The 25736-nt window shown below is 38.0% G+C and overlaps 1 protein-coding gene and 1 pseudogene across 3 annotated transcripts in view; one reads left to right on the top strand and one right to left on the bottom strand.

Annotated features, from left to right (window-relative positions):
• Nucleotides 1–25736, top strand: part of SLC4A4 (solute carrier family 4 member 4) — a 396122-nt gene that overhangs the window by 227955 nt on the left and 142431 nt on the right. The gene's annotated exons all lie outside the window — the stretch shown is intronic.
• Nucleotides 19604–23087, bottom strand: LOC111524928 (annotated as a pseudogene).

The raw sequence follows: 25736 nt of genomic DNA, 5'->3' as shown, positions 1-25736 counted from the left end.
ACTGAAATGAAAACAATGATTCTTTTTTTTTTTTGCCACCATGTTAAAAGGACAGCAGTAATATTTTCTATAATCTGAAAGCCAGGGGTTAATCATGCCAAGATGACATTCCTGACTAATCAATGTTCCATGCATACACATATAAGAAGGTAGGAAGTAACTGAGTCATTGCATAGGGAGTGATTGTAAACCTTGAACTTCAAAATTAGCTGTACTCTTCATTTGGTAGCTCTGTCTGATAGTATTGAGTCTACTGCTATGTAAGCAATAACTAACAACTAGCATAGATTGGACACCTACTTACAAGTAATGCTTTGGGGTTGGTACTGCCAACTGTATTTTACATATTGGCAAACTTGAGGCATGAAGAAATTAAGTAATTTCCCTAAAGTTAAATAACATCTAAGTGGTAGAGCGGCATCCTAGTCCTAGTACCTGTGCTCTTAGTGAGTACAATGAGTTCTTCCTAGTTGGATTAGGGTCTTTTTAGGTCCCTGAAAGCCACAGTGGAATAGACAGGTATTCAACCGATGTTTCTGGCCTTTGGTTTGTCTTTGAGGCACACATCATGCTGAATAGGCTAATTATCAGAATTACTGTTAAAAAATGAATAATTAAAAAATTTTAAGGGTGTTATGGTGACTGGATGGATGTTTCTGCTGCCACAGTGATTAAAATACTCAGCGTTATGTGCTGCTACTCAGGATGTGATTGGTGAAGGTCAGTGAAAAAAGACTGATGTAATAAAAAATTATAATCTATGATCTCAGATTGTGAGTTTATATCTTAGCTGATTATTCACACCAAATAAACTGTGGTGCTGACAGTAAAGTGCAGCTGGAGTTCAGTGAAAGACACAACTGTGTGGGCCAAAGCCATCAATCAGAAAGGAACCAGGGACTTTAGAAGCAGCTTTCCATTCTAGAGAACAAAAATAGCAGAAGAAGAGAGTTTTAACCAAATAAAACATTCTTCCTTGGATAAAAGGTTAGGTAAGAAATGGGAGCAATAAACTGGAATGCAACTATCTAGAGTTTAGCAATACAAGTAAAAGACTTAGTTCATCTAATAAATGGAAAATGTTGTGGCTTTTAGAATTATTTGAAATAATAGCCTAAAACTTTCCAAATTTGAGGAAATACAACATTTCAATGTAATTTTTTTTTTTTTTGTAATTAGTGTCACACATAGAATAAGTAAAAGTAGATTAGTTAGTTGACTTGTCCACAGATCACAATGAAGAGAGAGTTACAACACCTTTAATTTACAGATCTTCACTTGTGCTTTGCTAAACCCCATGGTTTTTTGACTTCCAGGCTGTTAAGTATTCATTCTCACTATAGATAGAGTTAACTGTAGTTCATTTAGTCTGATAAATATACATCATTATAACCTTAAAATTTTGCTCTGGTAAGAAAAAATGATTATTACTGAACTTTTTTATTAATAAGTTAAGATATAAACTCACAATCTGAGATAATAGATTATACTTTTTTATTATATCAGTCTCTTTTCACTGACCTTCACCAATCACATTCAGAGTATCAGCATATAACATTGAGTATTTTAATCACTGTGGCAGCCGAAGCATCCATCCAGAATCATAGGAATAGCTTTGAAGACTTAAATAAGCATGGTAAACCTTAACTCTTCTGAACTTCAGTTTTCTGATTCATAAAACAGATATTATACTTCAGTCTGAACTGCCTTTTCTAGTTGTTTTGTGAAAAGGAAAATACACTTCCATTTTCATTATTTAAATGGGCTACTGCTTTTTTATTTTTGGTTTTGTTTTGCAGTAAGATTTGGTGGGATTAAAGTCCATTTCATTTACGTATCATTCCTTATCTTTTAAATTTGCATTGTTAATTTGGTTCTTTGGAGTTCATGCTCTTAACTTCACACTATACTACTCTATCCACACTCCAAAGAAATTATGTCCGATTGTCATTTCATGAATGTTATTGAATGCACATTACACTTGGACCCAAATTTCTGTTTTTCTCTCTGCTTTTCCAAGTCTTACCTTTACTTCAAAACTTGTCAAGTGTTGCTTTTTCTTTATATCCATCTTTGAATATTCCAGCTCATGTTAACTACTCCTGTTTTGAATTTCTAGTAGCATCTAGTACTTATTATTTTCATCACAGATGTGGTTTGGCTGTGTTCCCACCCAAATCTCAACTTGAATTGTATCTCCCAGAATTCCCACCTGTTATGGGAGGGACCCAGGGGCAGGTAATTGAATCATGGGGGCCAGTCTTTTCCCTTGCTGTTCTCATGATAGTGATAAAGTCTTATGAGAGCTGATGGGCTTATCAGGGGTTTCTGCTTTTGCTTCTTGCTCATTTTCTTTTGCCACCGCCATGTAAGAAGTGTCTTTCCCCTCCCGCCATGATTCTGGGGTCTCCTAGCCATGTGGAACTATAAGTTCAATTAAATCTCATTTTCTTCCCAGTCTTGGTTATGTCTTTATCAGCAGCATGAAAACTAACTAATATAGTAAACTGGTACCAGAAGTGGGTGTTGCTGAAAAGATACCCGAAAATGTGGAAGTAACTTTGGAACTGGGTAACAGGCAGAGGTTGGAACAGTTTGGAGGTCTCAGAAGAAGATAGGAAAATGTGGGAAAGTGTGGAGCCTCCTAGAGACTTGTTGGATGGCATTGACAAAAATGCTGGCAGTGATAAGAACAATTAGGTCCAGGCTGAGGTGGTCTCAGGTGGAGATGTGTAACTTGTTGGGAACTGGAACAAAGATGACTCTTGTTATGTTTTAGCAAAGAGACTGGAGGCATTCTGCCTCTGCCCTAGAGATTTGTGAAACTTTGAACTTGAGAGAGGTCATTCAAGGTATCTGGCGGAAGAAATTTCTAAGCAGCAAAGCATTCACAAGGTGACTTGGGTGCTGTTAAAAGCATTCTGTTTTAGAAGGGAAACAGAGCATAAAAGTTCAGAAAATTTGCAGCCTGACAATGCAGTAGAAAAGAAAAACCCATGTTTTGAGGAGAAATTCAAGCCAGCTGCAGAACTTTGCATGAGTAGCAAGGAGCCTAATGTTAATCCCAAGACCATGGGAAAATGTCTCCAGGTCATGTCAGAGACCTTCATAGAAGCCCAGAGGCGCAGTAGGAAAAAGGCCTCTGGCCTTCACAGGCCCAGAGACGCAGTAGGAAAAAGTGGTTTCGTGGGCCAGGCCCAGGGTCCCCGTGCTGTGTGCAGCCTAGGGACTTGGTGCTCTGTGTCCCAGATGCTCCAGCTGTGGCTGAAAGGGGCCAACGTAGAGCTCAGGCTGTGGCTTCAGAAGGTGGAAACCCCAAGCCTTGGCAGCTTCCACATGGTGTTGAGCCTGCAAGCACGCAGAAGTCAAGAATTGAGGTTTGGGAACCTCTGCCTAGATTTCAGAAGATGTATGGAAATGCCTGGATGCCCAGGCAAAAGCTTGCTGCAGGGGTGGGACCCTTATGGAGAACCTCTGTTAGGGCAGTACAGAAGGGAAATGAGGGGTTGGAGCACCCACACTGAGTCCCTACTGAAGCATTGCCTACTGTAACTGTGAGAAGAGGGTCTTCATCCTCCAGACCCCAGAATGGTAGGTCCACTCACAGCTTGCACTGTGCCTGGAAAAGCTGCAGACACTCAATACCAGCCCATGAAAGCAGTCAGGAGGGAGGCTGTACTCTGCAAAGCCACAGGGGTGGAGCTGCCCAAGACCATGGGAACCTACCTTTTGTATCAGTGTGAAAACTGGAGTCAGAGGAGATCATTTTGGAGCTTCAAAATTTGACTCCCACACAGGATTTTGGACTTGCATGGGCCCTGCAACCCCTTTGTTTGGGCCAATTTCTCCCATTTGGAACAGCTGTATTTACCCAATACCTGTACTCCCATTGTATCTAGGAAGTAACTAGCTTGCTTTTGATTTTACAGGCTCATAGGCGGAAGGGACTTGCCTTGTCTCAGATGAGACTTTGGACTGTGGACTTTTGGGTTAATGCTGAAATGAGTTAAGACTTTGGGGGACTGTTGGGAATACATTTTCAATTTTTGGACAAGTTCAAGAGAGAGGCAGCTGTAAAATAGAACACTAGTGTGAGATTCTTTTTGTTTGTTTTTGTTTTGGAATGGATCTGAATTTAGAATGATTCCACATTGATTAGTTCTACAGGAGTATATACAGGCAAATTTTATATTGGTGGTATTCTATTTCCCCTCTCCTTTCTTGAAAATAACAAGCCACTAGCCAGCTTGTGGTAGTGCATTAATCATTATTTTTACATTGATGCAAACTATTGTGATTTTTAAAGCTGAGACTGTAGAAAGCTGACAATGCACTGTGGGCATATATAGCAAATGAAAGACAGGCTTTTGTGCTGAAAGAGTGTAAACAAAGTGTCACTCATGGCTTATAACCATTTGATGACTACCTGTTGCCTTTATGATAAAGCCCAGAATCCTTGGCGTGACCTTCCAAGACCTGCATTATCCTGCCTGGTATCTCTCTCCAAAGCTGATGCGCCAGGTTTTCTCCCATCCTGGCTTTACTACAACCATATGGTATTCTTCCAGTTTCACTAGCATGGCAGTCTCCCTCCTACCTTTGGGTCTTTGGACATGCTGCTTTTGTTCATTGAAATGCTCTTCCTTGTCCAGGCAACTGGTGTTCTCCCATTATTTCTCTGTAAATGACACCTTTTCAAGGAAGTTTTCTGTGACACACCCCTCTCACTTCCAGTCTCTGCCAGGGGCTGTACTTATAAGCTGTTACAGCACATGATGCTTTTCTACCATGACACCTACCACAGCTGTCATCAAATAGTTGCTTATTTTAATTTTTGGATAAATGTTTATCTTCACCAATAGGCCATTTGCTTCAAAATTGGAGAAATGATGTCCAGCAATCTATGGTTCATGGACCATAGCCTGCCAGTAACTTGCTTTTGTATGGCTGGCAAGCTCAGCATGGTTACAGGTTTAAAAAGTAGTTTAAAAAAAAAGAAAAAAGAATAAGTGACAGATACTGTATGTTTGCTCCTAAAGCCTAAAGTATTTACTGTTTGGACTTTCACAGAAAAAGTTTGCCAATCTGTGGTCTAAGTTGTTGCTATACATGTTGAGTAGGAGAATATAAGTGTCGGTGGCTCAAGCCTGTAATCCCAGCACTTCGGGAGGCCGAGACGGGCGGATCATGCGGTCAGGAGATCGAGACCATCCTGGCTAACACGGTGAAACCCCATCTCTACTAAAAAATACAAAAAACTAGCAGGGCGAGGTGGCGGGCGCCTGTAGTCCCAGCTACTTGGGAGGCTGGGGTAGGAGAATGGCGTAAACCCGGGAGGCGGAGCTTGCAGTGAGCTGAGATCCGGCCACTGCACTCCAGCCTGGGCAACAGAGCAAGACTCCGTTTCAAAAAAAAAAAAAAGGAGAAGAAGAATATAAGTTTATTTATGTACTACGTTTTCTTTTCTGAGCAGGGCACTTCATTGTAGTGTGGCATCTATAGGGACTAGTGATGTTGCTGTAAGCACTTTGACAAACTGAGGGTTGCATGAACATCAGAAGGTTCTTACCTGGATAAACAACTGTCCTTAAAGTGTGTCGATTAATAGCCAGTGTAAAAGTGGAAGAGGATTCTAATGCCATGGTACTTTTTAGCTTGTGTTGCTCTGCTAAGCAACTGTATTAGCAATTTAGATTAAGACATAATACATTATTATCAGATTTTCAAATACACAAAACTAACAAAGTTAGCCATCTAAAATTTAAGTAACATAATTAAGATAGAGAATAATCTTGACAGGCTTGAAACCACAGGAATTTCACAAGAGTAAGATAAACTATGTAAGTTCTAAATGTGGAGCGAATAAGAACGTGAAAAATGCTACTTTATTTGAACAGAAAGTTTATGACTTTCAGCAGATTTAGACTCTTCAAAGATGTCCATTACTCAGAAATAGTTGAGATGTAGTTATGGTAACAGTGTAGTGAGATGCCTGGGCACTAACCTAAGAAGAAGAATAGAAGTAACTCATCCAAAACTTTTAGAAATGAGAAGTCTTGAAGGATACAAGGCTCATGAAAGTTGCCTTCCAGTGAGAGAGAATAGATTTATTGTTTTTAGCTCCAGATATAAAATTGCAATAGCAGATGGATGTGTTTCATGGAAGCAGATTTCATTTCAATGTAAGGATGAATTATATAGGAAATTGAGCTTTGTCACTAATGTATATATGAATTTTGTAAAGTCTTTCTTTGCACTTAAGTGCTACAGTAGGTATCAGGACTACAAAAACGAACAGCACACAATCCCTGCTCTCTAGGAGGTCTCATTATAGACTGTGAGATGAATCGGTAAATAATGTAGGATGTTAGATGTCCTAGCACAGAGATGGAAGTATGAATTTTGTCAGGAACTGGGGAGTGGGCAGAGGTGACTCTGAATTTAACTCTTGAGTTGATGCTCCTTCTTTCACTGTAATGTACCAGAAGAAGCAAATGACTATATGTTAGGAATGTATTAACTGCGTGGGGTATTATAAACTAGTCAGTCTTTAAGTAATTTAAAGACTTTGTGATTTATAGGAATTAAAAAATAAGAAGCCGACTTTGGGCTGGACCTTAGAACAAAGGAGTGAAGGGATCTCAGGTCATTATGTCAGTTAAGTAACCATAACCTACTGGTGACTCAGCCAGAAGCCCTCAGATGCAGATGAAGAACCTCTCAACCAAACTTCCATATAGTTGTTGCCTGCTTTTGTGTCAGAGCCTTATTTTCCTCTTGATTCCTTTTTTCTGCTTCTTCAGTATTCTTTATTGTTCTAATTTGGTACATGTTCTGAGACCTCCGTGAAGGGTACATTAAAAAAAATTTGCTAAATAAATAATAGCATGACTACTACAGATTTAATTATAGCTGTACAGCTGCCTGTTTGAAGTGTTCTGCTGGGGCCATATGTTCCCTTGTATATCTCAGCCCTGGAAGGACCTGGTTTAATTGTTTCCCAGCTCATAGTATTGAATTCTCAAAGAACTGCTAGCAGTCATTTGGAAGTCAATAGATTGTGTGTTTTACCTCAACTATCTTCCTGCAAATGGATGTTTTATTGACAATTTCTTATTAGATCCCAAGTAATCAGATATTAAAGCTCTCATCCAGACAGGTCTTAAGAGCTGTGTTGACTTGTTAGTTTTACAGTCTGATTTTTGTCATCATATTTGATGTGCCAAGTGAAAAATACTTCTACGTTTAAGCACTTTCCCTCAATGGCTTTTCTGGAGAAAAAAAAAAAAAAAAAGTATTTTAGTGGATGATTCTTTTAACTGTTTTCTGTCCCAGTGGTACGGTGGGAGCAGAAATGGAAGAGGACTTGGGAAAGGGCGCTTGGTGCTGTTCTAGGAGTATAACCTTGAGCATGTATTTAGCTTCTCTGGTACACAGGAGGGCCAAGACTGAGCCCTTCTAGGACCCATCCAGTTCCAAAATTCTGTGATTCAGAATCAGCTGGGGAACATACTCTTGCTAGTGAAACACATCTGGAAGAGAGGGGTGGTTGTTCCTTTTCCCACTGTGGTGGTCTGTGCATCTCTTCCCCCTTGTGCTTAGAAAGCCCAAATTTGCCATTTCTTGAGCTACAAAAATCTTTCAATATGAACTCTGTTTAGATGTCAAAGCCTCATAGAGTAATAGAGCTGTGACCATTCTTATGTACTTTTTCAGTGCAAGGACTGTCTAATGCAGTGGTACTTAAGCTTTTTTCATGTCAATTGATCCATTTGAGCTTATGATGAAACTGTGGATGCTTTCATCAGAAAAATGCACAATAAATATGTAGGACAAAAAGTGGTGTGTAATTTCCAGGTACCCATGCACTCCCTGGATCCCCATCAGCCAACCTTAAGAACCATTGATCTGTGCTTTGGTAAGAGCCCTGACATCTGTTTTGTACTGAGTGAAGGGACCTGCAGGTGAGGTTGAGAACAGTGAAGTAGAGGGCCTAAGGCCCGAAGCACCAGCCCTGAGCTTTGAATGGTGCCAAGGGCAGAGCTTTGTTGGGTTCATAAACTGTACTGGGGTGGAGCAAAGAGTGAGAGAAGCAATGGAAAGTGTTTTTTCCAGTTTCTGCACAAGATAGGCATTCTGCATAAGTGTTTGTCAGTCCATTAACTTTTATTTATTTATTATTTTCAAACTATTAACTTTTAACTCTTGGTTGCCTACATTACCTCTGATTATTCTACCCTTTTACCATGCATGCCTTGAACTTCTTAAGAGAGAAGTCTATGTTTTTGATTAGTTACCCCAACCGGGGTATGTGCAGAAGAGAACGCATGTAAAACAATTCCCCGTAAACTGTATTTTTTTATTTTTCTTGAAGTCGCTGGCCCCACAATGCTTTTTTTATTTGTCTATTTGTTTTGATTTCATATGGTTGCTCCTTCCACAACCTTTCTTTCCTAATAGCAGCTGGAGTTTGTGGGGCAGAAAGAATAAAAGAAGCCCTATGTTTAGCATCTTTCTTTTTGGGGTGGGTGAGGGAAGACTATTAACAGATACTGCTTTTTAGATAATAATAGGTAAGGCAAAAGTTAGAAATAAAGCATTTCATTTTAAAACAAAGTGTTCCTGCTGAACATAGTCATTCAAGGATAAGGGTGTCATTCTGAGGGAATGCAGATAATTAAAATGGGTGCAGTTATCGTGAGGAATTATATTGTATTTGTTTTACAGTGTAGTTGCACTGAACCACCCACGCTCACCTCAGCCTGCGGTTCATTTTGCAGCCTTAGTATGGGATGCTCTCTCTGCAACATTCTCAAGCTAAAGTGCATGCATCTGTACACTTGGTAGAATGAACTTACCTAGAGAGGTTTATGTATGGATAATATGTTTTTAAGTCTATGATACAAACTGGTGGAATAAATTTCTTTTTAAAGTTCAAATGATTGTACATCTGAATTTAGTGTGGTGACAATCTAGCTGTATTTTATTTTATTCCCTTGGGAGAGAAAAATTTTATTTTTGTCAATCACTTCTTCCCCTTTTTTCTCGGATTATATTAGAACTCTAATGTGATTATAATTATTGGTACCATTTATTGACTACCTACTATACTATTTCAGGTACTGTGCTAGGAGCTTTTACCTATGTCATGTTGTATATTATCATTAACCTTACTAAATGTTGATGATAACTTTGTAGTCTTCTCAGCAACTGTTGCGTAGGTTAAACTTTAAAAAATTTAAGGCACAGATATTTTTAATGTACAGCTGAATTTTCAATGATGTATCTGCGAATCACTAGTATTGGTGAAATATTTGCTTTTAATGTTAGAGAGCACTAAGCATTTGAAGAAATCATATTCTCGTGTTGTATGTCATGCTGGATTCTTCCTGCTCTGTCACCCCCTTTATCCAGGCATTTAACTAGTCCTATACATTCTGCCTTTTAATTTTTCTCAAATCTGTCTTCAGCATTCAGTCCCAGTGATGCATTCTTGATTCAGGGCCCCATAATAGTCCTCCATGTAACTTATTTATTGAGGGACCTATTATTTGCTCGTCATTGTGCATAAATACTTTCAAAGATCACCTCATTTACTCTTGTGAACTCCACAAAGTAATCATTTATTATTCCCATTATACAGATGAGGAAACTCATTTGAAAGAAATGAAGTCATTTGTCCAACGTCCCTCAGCTAATAAATGGAAGAACTGAGATTTGCTTCTAGCTCTAATTTCAAAGCTCATTCTGGTTTTCTCTGCTTGAATTTAAAACACTGGATAACAATTAGCAAGCTTAGCATGGTGAAGCTTGGACTCTGGAGACAGCCAGGCTTTGGTTTGAATCTTCATTCTGCCTTTTCTAGTTTTGTGATGTTAGTTATATATAGCAGTTTCCCATTACCTGAGTGAGGTATGTTCCAAAACCCCCAGTGGATGTCTAAAGCTGTGGACAGTACCAAACCTTACATATACTGTGAGTTTTCATATACTATGATAAAACTTTAATTTACGAATCAGGAACAGTAAGAGATTGACAACAATAATTACTAATAAAATAATTACGACAATATTCTATAATAAAAGTTATGTGAATGTACGCTCACTCTTGCTCTCTCACAAAACATCTTATTGTACTGTATTCACCTATTTTCAGGCCCTGGTTGACCATAAGTAACTGAAACTGCAGAAGCGAAACCTTAGATAAGGGGGAATTTCTACATCTCAATTTCTTATTGGACAAATGGAGACCACAATAATAACTTACTTATAGAAATGTGGTGAGAGTTTAATAAGATGATGCATACAAAGTTTTTGGTCCAGTGCCTGGATTGATTTAAAGCATTTTAAATTATTATTATTATTATTACTACTAGTAATTTTAGAATTATTATTGAAGCTCTTTGTGCCTATTGGTAACAATGGTGTCTTTAGAATTCAGTCTTACCAATATCAGATTAAATTTTGGTTTTATACATTTTAGAGAGACATAAGACATCAGTCAATATATGTAAGATGTGCATTGGTTCAGTCCAGAAAGCCAGGACAACTCAAAGCAGGGGTGGAGGTTGGGGCGGGGAGATGGGCATCCAGGTCATAGATGGATTCCAAGATTTTCAGATTGGCAATTGGTTAAAAGAGTTTATCTAAAGACCTAGAATCCAGAGAAGAGAGTGTCTGGGTTGAGATAAAGGGTTGTGGAGATCAAGTTTTTTCTTATGCAGATAAAACCTCCAGGTAGCAGGCTTCAGAGAGAATAGATTATAAATGTTTCTTAGCAGACTTAAAAAGGTGCCAGAAGATCAAGGAAAAGACCTGGAAAGGGAAAGGGATTCTCTATAGAATGCCAATTATCCTCACAAGAGATAGCTTTGTAGGGCCATTTCAAAATATGTCAAAGGAATATATTTTAGGGTAAAATACTTCAGTTTCTTTCAGGGCCTTCTGTGTGCCATATGATGCTATACTAGAGTAAGGCTGGAATTTTTTTATTCCTACAATAAAACTCTTTTATTGCTACAAAAAGTCTTAAGGTCTCTGTTTCAATGTTAATGCTGTGTATGAATTCCATGGGGAGGAGGGTATAATGAGGCGTGTCTTACCCCACCCTTCCCATCATGGCCTGAACTAGTTTTTCAGGTTAACTTTGGAATGCCCTTGGCTGAGAGGAGGGGTCCATTTAGATGGTTGTGGGGCTTAGAATTTTTAGTTTACACTTGATAGTCAAAACAGAGCTGGTGTAGGATAATTGTCTTTAGAATTCAAAAAGTTCAGATAAGCCCGCTACTTCCCCATGTATGGAATAAGGGGGCTGCTCAAAGGTGTGAGGAGGGTGGAGATAGGAACAGCCTTCTATTAACCAAAGAAGCCAATTGTAGGCAATGTACTAGTCTCTAGTCATCATGCTCTCAGATTTCCAGAGTTTAAGACTGTGTGCTCCCATAGATACATATAGTTCTTGGTAGGTGAAACCTATTTCAAAATTCTCCCAGTGATAAATTTTCACAAGGCTGTCATTGATGGCTTCCTTCTACATCCCAGCCCTTGTTGGAGGCTAATTTTAACCTAAGAAAAATATAATTGCTAAGGTTATATTATATTTATCTAAAGTAATGGAATATTAGGGTTTGGTTACCATTGGATGTTAAAGGTAGGAAGATACCAACTCAGACATAGCTTGGATGTGGTGTGTACATTTCTATAACTTCTAATTTTTATAAAATCTTTAATGTATGAGTTACGGCTGTAAAATATATTTTTAGTTTTTTACTGTCCTTTATTTCCCTTAAGGATTCCCTGCCAAGGGAGTGCTACATATATGCCATATTTGCAGCGAAATAGCAATTTATTGAGAAATTCATTATAGTAGGTTTTATTAAAGTAAAACACACATTGGGTGTGCATAGATGCACAAACCATGTTTATTTGATGATTTTTCACAATGTGAACACACCTATATAATTGTCACTCAAATTATGAAACAGAACATGAGCAGTGTTATATATTTGTTTTTAAATTCATTAATTTCTTCTCTAGTTTTTATTTTCTTCCTTCTGCTTTCTTTGAATTTAATGTTCCGTTTTCTTATTTTTTGAGATAATATATTTAGATCATTAGACTTTAGCTTTTCTTTTTTTTAACATTGACAGTTAAGGGCATGAATGTTACTGAATGCATGTTTGCAGCTTCATTCCACAAGTTTTGATATGTCATGTGTTCATATTATGAGTAATACTGACTTTAAGAAGCCAATGATACATATTATCTCTAGGACAAGTATATTGTTTTTAAAATAGATTCCATTTAAATTCCCATTTTGAAATAAATATTTTAAAAATATGAAGTTATTTCAAAGTCTGTGTCTGATAACCACAGTATATAATTCTCCTTTAAGGTTATTTCTAATTTGTGTTTTTCCCCCCTCTTGGGATTCCAGTCATTTGATCTTGTCTTCTATTATGTCTAACAACTTCTGATTAAATGTCAGATATAAAATATCCATAGTAGAGATAATTTTTATACTCTAGATGATATTATCTTCCTTCGGAGATTATATCTTTTGCTTTTGGCTGGCATTTGGGTTAGGGGCAGGTCACCTTAATATTCAGCCTGGAATTAAGCTGATTGGAAGCTGAATATAGTTCACCAAATACATAGGCTTACAACCATCCACACAGAATCTAAATCTTGGGATTCACAGTCTCAGAGATACCCGCCATGATAGAGAAATATATAGTTGGGCCTATGAAACAGACTCTGAGTAAACTTATCTAACCAGCCACATAGATGAAAATGTCGAGTCTGGTTTTTTTTCTATTTAATTGTCTTACTGTAAGAGAAAGAAGTCAACTTGCTTCCTGTCTTCATGGCACTTTAATCATCCCATTAGAAAGAATGTCCCATTGAATTTATCAAACTCTAATTCATCAAATTGGCCACATTCCCTGAGGTACAGAGAAGAGGAATAAATAGGCAGAGGCAGAAACCTGGTAAGGTGAGAGAACACTTTTTTCTACCTTAAGAGTTAATATTGTTGTTTGCATATGGTAAATGAATAAATTCATACTCAGAGAGCATAAATACCTACTAAGATGTTGTTAGACCTGGGCTCTCCCTTACACTTCTGAGTTTCTTGAATCTTAAGGTTCTACAGTATGTAATTATTTTCTAATACTATTATATTCAGCATTACCTAAAAGCCAGTGTCAGTGAGATTAAACTGTCGGGTGGCCATAAAAGTTTTTCTTTTAGACCAAGACATTTTTGAGAATGAAAAGAGGTACTATTAGTCATTACACCAGGACAATAGTGTAAGCTGGGACTGTTATGGGCCAACTGGTAGGTATGGTGATCTTACTTTACTACTGATACAGATACCTTCTGCAATGGAAGGTCGTGGAATTGGGTGACATTGAATGATTTTGAGCTTACCACATGAGTTTGTTTGAAAAATAAGAGCTGAAAATACCCAAAGACAATGGGAGGGTGGGGGACAGGAGAAAATTAGCAGGAAGAAGAGAAAATAAGCTAAGAAGAAGAAATGAAGAGAGGAAAGAACAATAAGAATGCCAGAAATCAGATCTTTGCCCAGGAAAACAGGTGAATGTTAGCATGTGGACATGAGGCAGGGTAAATAGAAAACAGGTACAGATTTGAAGATTAAAATCATTCTCACAGAGGGGAAAAGATAATGTATAGAATAAGACAGCAATGGGTGTAAGCTTTGTAAAAAGAATGAGAAAGTATACTCAAGTTTAGATGATGTTATAATGTCATTTATAGCAAGGACATTGAAGAGCCTACAGGATAACATTCTAGTAAATCAGATTTAAAGGACAAATCGTGAGTATTCCTGGTTATAAATAACACTTTATTATTGATGCAGTTATTTTAACACATGCAGAAAAACGGCAGAGAAAAGGAGGTAGAGTTTAAATATCTGCCCAGTGACTGAGGAATACTATAATATCCTGGACCTACAGGTGATGCTGCAGGTCTGAGAGCAATGCTAAGGAAGCTAGGAGGACATAATATTAATCATATGATTATCCCACCCATATAGAAAACCTAAAATATGTAAACTGCTTTCATAGAAGGCAGAAGAATCCAAGACCTGAGTGGAGTGTGAAAGATTGAACTTTAAAAATAGCTGTGTGTGATGCATATTACTTGTGTATGAATAACTTTTCCATCATCACACAGAACTGTCATCTCAAGTTAAGTGACCTCTTATGCTAATACTGTGATAGCTGGGTTGTTGTTAGAAAACCACTCAGAAAATAAGAAAGGTTAAAAAAATTGTAAGATAAAACATTTATAGCAGAAGGCAAAATATATACTTCTGAGTAAGCATAGCATGACTATACTCTGGAAGAAAGAATACAGGCTAGTGTGAAAGGAACCTGGAATGTAACAACTGGATTCACAGGGCCGGTGTTAATAGCCTGGTGAAGACAAAAAGGTCACAAAATCAGTGAACTAATCAAAGTATTTTTGAATAATTGTAGTTACCACAAGGTAGCCATTTAAAATTCACTCCTCTGAAGCCTACGTTGGCTAAAGGAATTTTTTTTTTTTTTTTCACTCTGTGTGTTCTTGTAGTTGACCGTGCATAAAGTCCAGGCTGGTTATTTTTTAAAGAAACAAGTTACAATCTATAAGAAAGGAATGTTCAATTTTACCTTAGGAATTCAGTCCAGATTGCACTTATTGTGATTTCAACCTGATATGAAAGCCATATATTCTATTCTTGTTTTATCTTTTATTGTTCTTTATATTTCCTGGTCCTATTTACCTTTTTGTTTAATCTTTACATTTTTTTCTAGTACTTTATTACTGTTCACAGTTTATTGTATAAGCCTAGAATTGGTTTTCATACTTTAGCCATTACTTTTCCTTTATCAGATATTATTGTACTTGGAAAAGATAATGTGTGAATCAGTGTTTGATAAACCAAAATTATGGGAGAGATTTTTGAACTTTGACTTAGAGAAGAACCTTTTTTGAATTCTGTTACTAGGTGTGATTGGTGTGTCTTGTGACCTCCCATTGCACAGTGTACTTTTCATATGGCATTTATGTTTCCTTTTTCATTGCAGCATTACAGGGTGTCTGTTTTCTACAGTGCCTTCCTGTTACCAGGCTTTGAACATTGTAAGCACCCATAAAGTCTGAGGACCATTAAGTACACTTGAGAGTGGGATTAGAATGGAAGATGAGAAAATTTCTGTCCAAAGCAGAATTTTCTGTTCTGATTCTGTATTATAATGTGCTTTATTTATTTCCCCATGGGAGATAAAGCATTCCTAGGTATACTAAAGTTTCAAAAAAAAAAAAAATCTGTAGTATAGACAGTTGTTTAATTTCATTTAACCTGCTGTTCCTCACATTTATCTGACAAATATATTTTGTATCTGGGCTCTGCAGTAGACAGAAATGCACCTCAAGTTAATTGAAGCCCAAAAGGAGATTTAGTGGCTTATGTAACTGGGAAGAATTCTTGGTGAGTTCACAGAACAGACAAGCTGCAGGATGTCACTGACTGAGACTGGAGACTCAACATTCTTTCTCTTCATCCATTTTCCTCTTTTGACTCTGCTGGTTACATTTTGGGTGCTGACCCCACTCTTTCCTGGTGTGGATGGTCTTGTGCTCTTTCAACATGATAGGGAACAACCTCAGCTGAAAAGGAACATGTTGATTTCTACACTTCTAGATATTGATTTTTCCAAAAGATTTGGTCCCTGTGATTGGCCTCCATCCTGTAGACCAATCACTCTCGTCAGGGAGGAGTTTACTAAGATTGGCTATATCTAGGTCTTTTGGCCACATATGTGGCCTGGGTGCGATGTGTAGAAGCCACTTCTTTAAGAAGAGAGTTAGGAAGGCTTGCTGGGAAGAGCAGAAATAATAGCCATCACTCATCATTCAACAAATATTTGTTGAACCTGTTTCCTCGGCTCCTCAGGCACTTTTCTAGGCACTAGGGACATAACACTGAACAAAATAAATGAATATTCCTACCTTCAGGGAGGTTACATTGCAGTGTAATAAAAAGGCAACATGTGAATAAAATGAATAAAAATGAAAAGGAAAACAGTATGTTTGACTACAATAAGTACAAGGCAGATAAAATAAAGCAGAAGAGTAGAATTATCTGTGGGGAGAAGGGAGTTGAAATTTTAGTGTGTCCAGGGAAAGCCTCTCTGATGAGACTGTAACAATTAAATATCAGAAGGAAGTGAAGGAGGGAGCCCTGCATACATCCCATTCAGAGGACACAGCAGATATGAAGGACCTGGGGCAAGTGTGCCTGGTATGTCTGAAGGAGGACATAGAGAGTAGAGTGTCGGCATGGAGAAGACCATGGAGGACATGGAGGGTAGAGTGTGGGCAGTAGGTTCCAGATTTAACCTTTAAAATCCTAACTTTTGGGGGCATTTTATGGTCTTCTGGTCTGATTTCTAGTGCTACAGAGTCCATTCCTTCATAATATTTATTACAGCTGAATTATGTGAGAGCAGCTGTTCAGGCACCACACATTTTTATTTTAGAATAGCTATTGGTTTCTCTTAGCTATTGCCTTCAAATATATACTCCTAATTTTTGAGTATGGGTATAGTGATTGCAGTACTGGTAAAATGATTTATGGAAGAATATAGTCAACTGTGAGATAATCTGCATGTGTTGTGAGCAACGTAGTTGCTGTGATAAATCCAGTCAGTAGGTTCCAGATTGAACCCTAAAATCCTTATTTCTTTGGGCTTTCTATGGTCTTTTGGCCTGATTTTAGTGCTACAGAGTCCATTCCTTCGTAATATTTATTACAGCTGAATGATATGCAAAGCAACTGTTTGGTACCATGGAGAATAAACTGCTCTTACCCTTGTGAAACTTGGGAAAAGACACTTTGGCAAAAATTGATTCAGAAATGAGCACTTATGAAGTTCCCAAGGAATTGGGCTGAGATAGTAGAAAGTCCTGTGCTGAGCTCTAAAGGCTGTTTATAAAAGACAGGCGTGAGGAAAAGGCAATTTTTGATAAGAAGTGTAGGAGTGTAAGTATATAAAACAGAAGAGGATTATGATCAGGTCAGCTGCCTAACTCAAGCAAGGAGTCTGCTGGAGAAAATGGGAAGTGAAATCAGATTATTAGAGACTTTTGTGTTCTGTGTTCATAATGGGAACTGTCTCTGGAGAGAGTGAGGAAGATTATTCTAGAAATGTTATGTCGTGTGGGTTTGGGCCACTTGGCCATATTCCACATTCTGCTCTGTGTTATAGGGGACAATTTATAATTGCAACTTCCTTAGGTAATAATAACAGTCTTGGCAACTTGATGTTTTTTTAAACCATTCCCATGGCTATTCTTTTCGTATCTGTAAGATGTAACAATTTTTTTTTTTAAATATTAGTGTTTCTTGAAGGATTAATGGGAGAAACTTTGGAAAATTTCCTACTGCTTAGAAGTGATTTTGTTTGTAGCATGTAAGATATATATACCTTCTCTTTGCTTTTTTTTTTCTTTTTCTTTTCTTGGTTTCCACTAAATTCTTAGCCCTAAGTTCCTTGCTTTTTTGCCTCACAGCTTTCTTCTTATATGAAGTGTCAAATTAAAAAAAAATCTTTAAAAAACCTACAGAGTGTTATGGAGCTTAGGGATTAGTTCTCATGCCACTTATTTTCCCTAATTAAGAACTCTGAAAAGGAAGTTCAAAATGTTGATATAACCTTTTTATTAATGGGGAGATGGGGTTATGCCTGCCACTTGCATCTCCACAACAATCCATTATATAAAATATTAAGTTCACTGGTACTTTTGATTTGAGAGGAGGGATATTTATATTGGGATAAGTATATATCAGAGGTCTGTGTCTTTTGAATGGTCTTCCAAAATTCTTATCTCCATTCCAATTATGGAATTGTTGAAATATTTTCATTAAGCTGTACTGCAGAATAACACCTATAAGATAAGCTTTCAAAGTGACTGTGTTAATTAAGCAGCCTTCATTCTCCAAGAAAACCACTTTGTGCCTTCTTTTCTCAAAACCCCACACAACTTCCTCCTCCTCACCATTAGCTCACTAGTATTTAACTGCAAAAATAAGTCCTCAGAAATCTGCATCGTCGTCCCACCAAATCTCCCAATCTCCCCCATTAGTCCCATCTAGTCTGCCTTCCCTGGTTAGGATTGATAAACTCTGTGTGTTCCCATCTGCAGCTAACTTTTCTACCTGTGATGTGGATATTGTCTCTTTTCAATAGTTTAAAGATGCTTAAACTGCTTCTGCATTTATCCCCTATCTCTCCTGCAGCATTAATCTGTCTCTACTAGATCATTCTCACTTACATCCCAAAAGTGCTGTAATATCTCCCATTTAAAAAAGAAATCTGAGGCCGGGCGCGGTGGCTCAAGCCTGTAATCCCAGCACTTTGGGAGGCCGAGACGGGCGGATCACGAGGTCAGGAGATCGAGACCATCCTGGCTAACATGGTGAAACCCCGTCTCTACTAAAAAATACAAAAAACTAGCCGGGCGAGGTGGCGGGCGCCTGTAGTCCCAGCTACTCGGGAGGCTGAGGCAGGAGAATGGCGTAAACCCGGGAGGCGGAGCTTGCAGTGAGCTGAGATCCGGCCACTGCACTCCAGCCTGGGTGACAGAGCGAGACTCCGTCTCAAAAAAAAAAAAAAAAAAAAAAAAAAAGAAATCTGTAAACTTGTTTAAATTTCTTGTGGATTCTGGATATTAGCCCCTTGTCAGATGGATAGATTGCAAAAAATTTCTCCCATTTTGTAGGCTGTCTGTGCACTCTGATGATAGTTTCTTTTGCTGTGCAGAAGCTCTTTAGTTTAATTAGATCCCACTTGTCAGTTTTGGCTTTTGTTGCCATTGCTTTTGGTGTTTTTAGTCATGAAGTCTTTAGCTGGGAACCAGGAGGAACTTCTCTAAGACTCAGGAATTCTACTTTTAGTTATACATATTAAACAAGCTCAAATATTGAGGTCATAAGGAAAATATTATAAGGTGTTCATTGCAACACTGCAGAAATATTTATAACTGCCAAACAGTAGGATGTATAAGTTGTGATATATTGTTACAGTGAAGTAGTATGCAGCCCTTAAAATGAATATAGTAGAGCTACTTTCATCAGTGTGGATTTCTCTCAAAAGCATAATGTTGAATTCAAAAAGCAAAGTAAAGAATGATGCATTGAGTATAATACTATTTATAAAGAACTTAAATGCCTGAGAAACAATACTATATCATGTGTATGCCCATACACATGTATAATACATTTTACATAAGAATTATAAACACTGGTTTTAGAACGCTAGGGAAAAAGTGAAGGAAATGGAGTTGGGATGTACTCAATTGTAGTTGTGGGATGTTTTTTCTTTAAAAATGAAGATGGAAACAAACATGACATAAGAGTAAGATCTGATAAAGTTGAGTGATTGATACACAGGAATTTGTTATTACATACTCTATTTTGCAGGTACTTTTGAAATTTTTTTCAGGTAAAAAGTATAAAACTAATACAACAATTTTAAAAATAAAATGATTGCTACCACAAAACAACAAAAAAACCCTTCAGACTGGTAGCTTTAAACAATTTTAAAGCTTGAGCTCCTTCTAAATTCCCAAAGTCTTTCTGCACTCTTTTTCAACTGGGCCTCCTCTTCAGGGGTCAGCTTGATCTTTATAAGATGTGTAATGCTCTTCTGTCCCAGGGTACAAGGAATGCTAAGGAATATTACTTCATTTATCCCATAAAAGCCCTTAATTATGGTGGAAACTGGATGCACCCTCCTAAGATTATTCAAAGAGGATGTCACATTGTCTCTATTTACAGATGACATGATTGTATATTTAGAAAACCCCATCGTCTCAGCCCCAAATCTCCTTAAGCTGATAAGCAACTTGAGCAAAGTCTCAGGAGACAAAATCAATGTGCAGAAATCACAAGCATTCCTATACAACAACAATAGACAAATAGAGAGCCAAATCATGAGTGAACTTTCATTCACAATTGCTACAAAGAGAACAAAATACCCAGGAATACAACTGACAAGGAATTTGAAGGACCTCTTCAAGGAGAACTACAAACCACTGCTTAACAAAATAAGAGAGGACATAAGCAAATGGAAAAATATTCCATGCTCATGGATAGGAATAATCAATATTGTGAACATTTGGCCATACTGCCCAAAGTAATTTATAGATTCAATGCTATTCCCATCAAATCACCATTGAATTTCTTTACAGAATTGGAAAAAACTACTTTAAATTTCATATGGAACCACATAGTCAAGACAATCCTAAGCAAAAAGAACAAAGCTGGAGACATCATGCTACCTGACTTCAAACTATACTACAAGGCCACAGTAACCAAAACAGCATGGTGCTGGTACCAAAACAGATACATAGACCAATGAAACAGAACAGAGGCCTCAGAAATAACACCACACATCTACAACCATCTGATCTTTGACAAACCTGACAAAAACAAGCAATGGGGAAAGAATTCCCTATTTAATAAATGGTGTTGGGAAAACTGGGTAGCCATATGCAGAAAACTGAAACTAGATCCCTTCCTTATACCTTATACAAAAATTAACTCAAGATGGATTAAAGACTTAAACATAAGACATAAAACCATAAAAACCCTAGAAGGAAACCTAGGCAATACTATTCAGTACACAGACATAGGCAAAGACTTCATGACTAAAACACCAAAAGCAATGGCAACAAAAGCCAAAATTGACAAATGGGATCTAATTAAACTAAAGAACTTCTGCACAGCAAAAGAAACTATCATCAGAGTGAACAGGCAACCAACAGAATGGGAGAAAATTTTTGCAATCTATCTGACAAAGGGCTAATATCTGGAATCTACAAAGAACTTAAATTTACAAGAAAAAAACAAACTACCCCGTCAAAAAGTGGGCAAAGGATATGAACAGATACTTCTCAAAAGAAGACATCTATGCAGCCAACAAACATGAAAAAAAGCTCATCATCACTGTTCATTAGAGAAATGCAAATCAAAACCACAATAAGATATCATCTTACACCAGTTAGAATGGCGATCTTTAAAAAGTCAAGAAACAACAGGTGCTGGAGAGGATGTGGAGAAATAGGAATGCTTTTACACTGTTGGTGGGAGTGTAAATTAGTTCAACCATTGTGGAAGACAGTGTGGTGATCCCTCAAGGATCTTGAACTAGAAATACCATTTGACCCAGCAATCCCATTATTGGGTATGTACCCAAAGATTATAAATCAATCTCCTATAAAGACACATGCACATGTATGTTTATTGTGGCACTGTTCACAATAGCAAGAACTGGGAACCAATCCAAATGCCCATAAATGATAGACTGGATAAAGAAAATGTGGCACATATACACCATGGAATACTATGCAGCCGTAAAAAAAGGATGAGTTCATGTCCTTTGCAGGGACATGGATGAAGCTGGAAATCATCATTCTCAGCAAAGTAGCAGAAAAACAGAAAATCAAGCACTGCATGTTCTCACTTATAAGTGGGAGTTGAACAATGAGAACACATGGACACAGGGAGGGGAACATCACACACCAGGGCCTGTGAGGGGGTCGGGGGTTATGGGAGGGATAATATTAGGAGAAGAAATACCTCATGTAGATGACAGGTTGATGGGTGCAGCAAACCACCATAGCAGATGTATACCTATGTAACAAACCTACACGTTCTACACATGTACCCCAGAAATTAAAGTATAAAAAAAATTTTGCCCTAACCTAATAGAAAACCATCGACTAGATTAATCAGCTCATGCAATGTGAATTATTGACCAGTATGAAACAGAGACCAAAGTCAGTGCTGGCTACTACTTAGGAGATGCAAAGATAATTCCTCTGATGGACTTCTAGATTCATTTCATTGCTCAATGACTTAGAGATAATTAATTCTCAACAAATATTCATTTGAAATAAATTCTGACAAGTTATCTATAATCCTTCCAGAATTCACTAATAAATCAAATGCACCTTTTTTTTCCTTGTAACTTCCCATTGACAATGTCATGTCATTAAAACCCAGGCTATGTGTGCTTGCTCTTTCCCACTGCAGTGAAAGACATCTCAATGGGAAATGAGTTTGCCTATTAAAAAATGTTCGTTGTTGTTTTCTATTAAAAAAAAAAAATTCTTCAGAATACTTTCTGTTAAATCAGCTACAGATAGGCCAGTGGCCCAATTAGTACACCTTTCGTTTTAACTATCTCATGGCCACAGGTAATCACTTCTTTGTGGACTTTCCCCCATTGTTCAGGATCTTTATCAGTTCCTGTATCTGAATTCAGATCCTTCAGAGGGACGTCAGCAATACTGACTCCACTCCACACAGGAACACTTGGGTCTCCATGCTCTCCAAGAATCCACCTATGACAGCTTTCAGAGTGGATATCAAGCCTTTGCCCAATGAAGAAACGGAAACGGGGAGTGTCCGGATTACAGCCACTTCCAATAACACGGTTTTGGGGAAATGCACTCAATTTCCAGGATACTAAGTTACAATATCCACTAAATTCGAAACTACTATCAGTTTATGGTGGCGACTGTATTGGGTAATACTGGAAATAAGTAATTTAAAAATGGTCACATTTCATTGAACTATATCAAGGCGTGTTTCTCCTTTTGCTGGTACACCTGCTGTAATAATGACTAGGTTGGACTATGCAGTGACACAGTAATCTTTGCTGGAAACAATGTTTGGCATTTTTATGAAAGGGCTGCCATGTTGAAGATCCATTGTCTCACCCTTCAATTGGCCTTCGTCAGCATCCACAAAGGCAAGTTTATCACCCAAACCTTTTAATAAGAGGCTGAGAGCACAGGCCATGCCAACTGTTCTAGTTCCTGTAATGGAGATCTTACTGGGATGAGCGGCCCCCTCCAAAGTGAAATTCTTAGCGAGTTCACGCTTAGCAGTCACCATCTTGGAAATGGGAGTGAAGGCCCAGCCGCCCCCGAGTGGGATGCATGTGTGGCCTTGTGTGGGCACTGAGCCAGCCCCCGACAAAGGAAATGAGCTCCTGCAGCACCTATTCTCTCTCTGGTGGGCAGGACTCCTGCAGCCCAGCTCAGGTCGGTAGCTCACGCAAGGAGGCAGATGGAGGAAAGCAGCGGCAGAAATCTTGAGGTGCGGAAGAAACCGTGAGGGTTTGAAGGCTCCCTCGCTCTCTGCTACTGCCGCTGCCCAAGGCCACTCCCAGCTCGTGCAGGGCTCACAGAGACCTGGCCCCTTAATATGTTGTTTTTGGTTTTACAAATATGTGGTTTTACACCATTAAGACAGTTTCGAAAAAATGGACTGTGATCATTAAGGCTAAAAGTAATTGTAACTTTGCCTTTCAAAGTGCCGTATTTTGTTGCCTAGAGAAGTGCTGCACCTTTGCAGTTATTTTTGTCATGGTGCTCAAACATGCTGAAACTAAGTAGGATAGATGCAAGAGAAAGAAATGAGAGTTCTAATCTCCACTCCACACTTGGGCTTTAAGAAGTTTGACTGTGTGAGCTTCTTTTAAAAAGTCAGTATTACGGTATGATAATAAGACTTGTCCTAACTACTTTACAAGGTTACTGTGAGAAAGTCAGGGTGAAAAGTCTGTGGAGCTTTAAAAAGAGTATTGTAACTCTTTGACAAACTATGTCATTGAGTCAGTGACAAAACCAAGTCTTATGATTTTTCCTTCTTCATGAAAATGATGCATTAAAATTAGAGAAATAAAAGCTTAGAAGTCCTCAATTACCTGCTTTTTTGAAGATAAGATAGTCATGGATAAATGGAATCAATTGATAACTAGTAATGTTTAGATAATCTCAAATCCTCTACTAGAAATGTAGTAACATTTATTCAAAATCTAATGTCTGCCTCTTTCCCCAATCACCATCTCCTTTAAAATTAAAAAGTGAGAACTATGAAAAACAAAAAGGCTTAACCCATGAATTAAAATGATATTTCTCTAATATACTGAAATTTTGCCTTACAACTTTTTGAACTACATTTTCTATAAGTTGACAAATCTTAATATATGTTTACCTATTTATATTATCCCAAATAAGAAATTTGATGAAATGTTTTCACTTCTCAACCAGTTGTTTTAATATTTTGTATCAAGATGCATTCTATTTGTAAATATAATAATTCCATCTCAAAAAAGAAAGAAAGAAAGAAATCTATTTTATTCCCTCCTCACCTAGCTTCCTCATTTCTCAGCTTTTCTTGGTAGCAACATTTCTCAAAACAATTATCTTTACTTTCTGGTGTCCACTATAATTGCTCCTGTCAAGATCCTCAGCCGGGCTCAGTGGCTCACGCCTGTAATCCCAGCACTATGGGAGGCTGAGGCAGGTGGATCCCGAGGCCAGGAGTTCGAGACCATTCTGGCCAATATGGTGAAACTCTGTCTCTACTAAAAATACAAAAAAATTAGCCAGGCATGGTGGCATGTGCCTGTAGTCCCAGCTACTCGGGAGGCTGAGGCAGAAGAATCACTTGAACCCAGGAGGCAGAGGTTGCAGAGAGCCGAGATCGCGCCATTACGCCACTGCACTCCAACCTGGGAGACAGAGCAAGACTCGTCTCAATTAAAAAAAAAAAAAAAAAAAAAAAAAAATTCTCCAGCACCTCCATCTTGCCAAATTCATTGGTCCATTTTTAGCTGCCATCTTACCTGAACCTTCAGCAGCCTGTGATTTAACTGATTCACTCTCCTTATTGAGCTGTTTCTTCACCTGGCTCCTGTTGAAGTCCTGGTTTTCTTCTCCTTTTTCAGTGTTCTCTGCCTATATCTTCTCCTATTCCTATAAAAGTTAGGGTGACCCAGGACTTATCTCTCACCCCTCTGCTCTGTCTACACTCACACCCAGGATTGTGCCAGCCTGTCTTATGGTACCAAATACTATTTACATGGTGATGTCTCCCAAATTTACGTCTTCCTGCACCGTCTTTGTCCTTGGGCTTTTGGTAGGTAATTCCTGCCTAAAACTTCCAAAGCTCCTTATTGTGGCCTATTGGGTCCTACAGTCGGGTTCACCCCTTACCTATGCAACTTCTTTGCCTGCTGTTTTCTCTCCTTTGCTCTTTCAGTTTCCATCACACTGGGCTTCTTACTTTTCCTGTAACTGCCAAGCAGCTTCTTGTCACAAAGTCTTTGCATTTCCCATTCTTTTGGCCTAGAATGTTCTTTCCTCTGATTTTTGCATAGCTTGTATCTTTACTCCAGTGTCAAATGTATTTCTTCAGAGGCCTTCCCCTATCACTCTGCCTAAAGTAGTACCTTTTTTTACTTGTTTTTTTTTTTTCTTAGTATTTATCAGCACTTTATATTTTATTTTTCCCCTGTGGTTATATGAGTCTAAGAGGGCATGTAATTAGTCTGTCCACCCCTGTTTCCCTAAGGCTTATAGCATTGCCTGGCTTATAGTAGATTTTTAGCAAGTTTTCGTTGAGTGAATGAATATGTAAATGAATGGAGTTGTATGATACATTGTTTTATATGTAAACCATGTGATTATTCCCTCAATATTTTTGAATCCAAGGTACAGATAAATGTTTACTATAATAGAATGTTTAAACATAATATAAAAGTGGCTAGCTGGAACATGTTGCAAGTAAATTTGTAAAAAGGAATTTCCTGTGAGTGATACATGGGAAGGCTCTTTTTGTTCCCTTCTCTGGAACTAAATTGTGTT

The sequence above is a fragment of the Piliocolobus tephrosceles genome, chromosome 3 (assembly GCF_002776525.5).
Source record: "Piliocolobus tephrosceles isolate RC106 chromosome 3, ASM277652v3, whole genome shotgun sequence".
Classification (NCBI taxonomy): domain Eukaryota; kingdom Metazoa; phylum Chordata; class Mammalia; order Primates; family Cercopithecidae; genus Piliocolobus; species Piliocolobus tephrosceles.
Note: the sequence above shows the minus strand (reverse complement) of the source record. Positions and strands in the feature narration are given on the sequence as shown.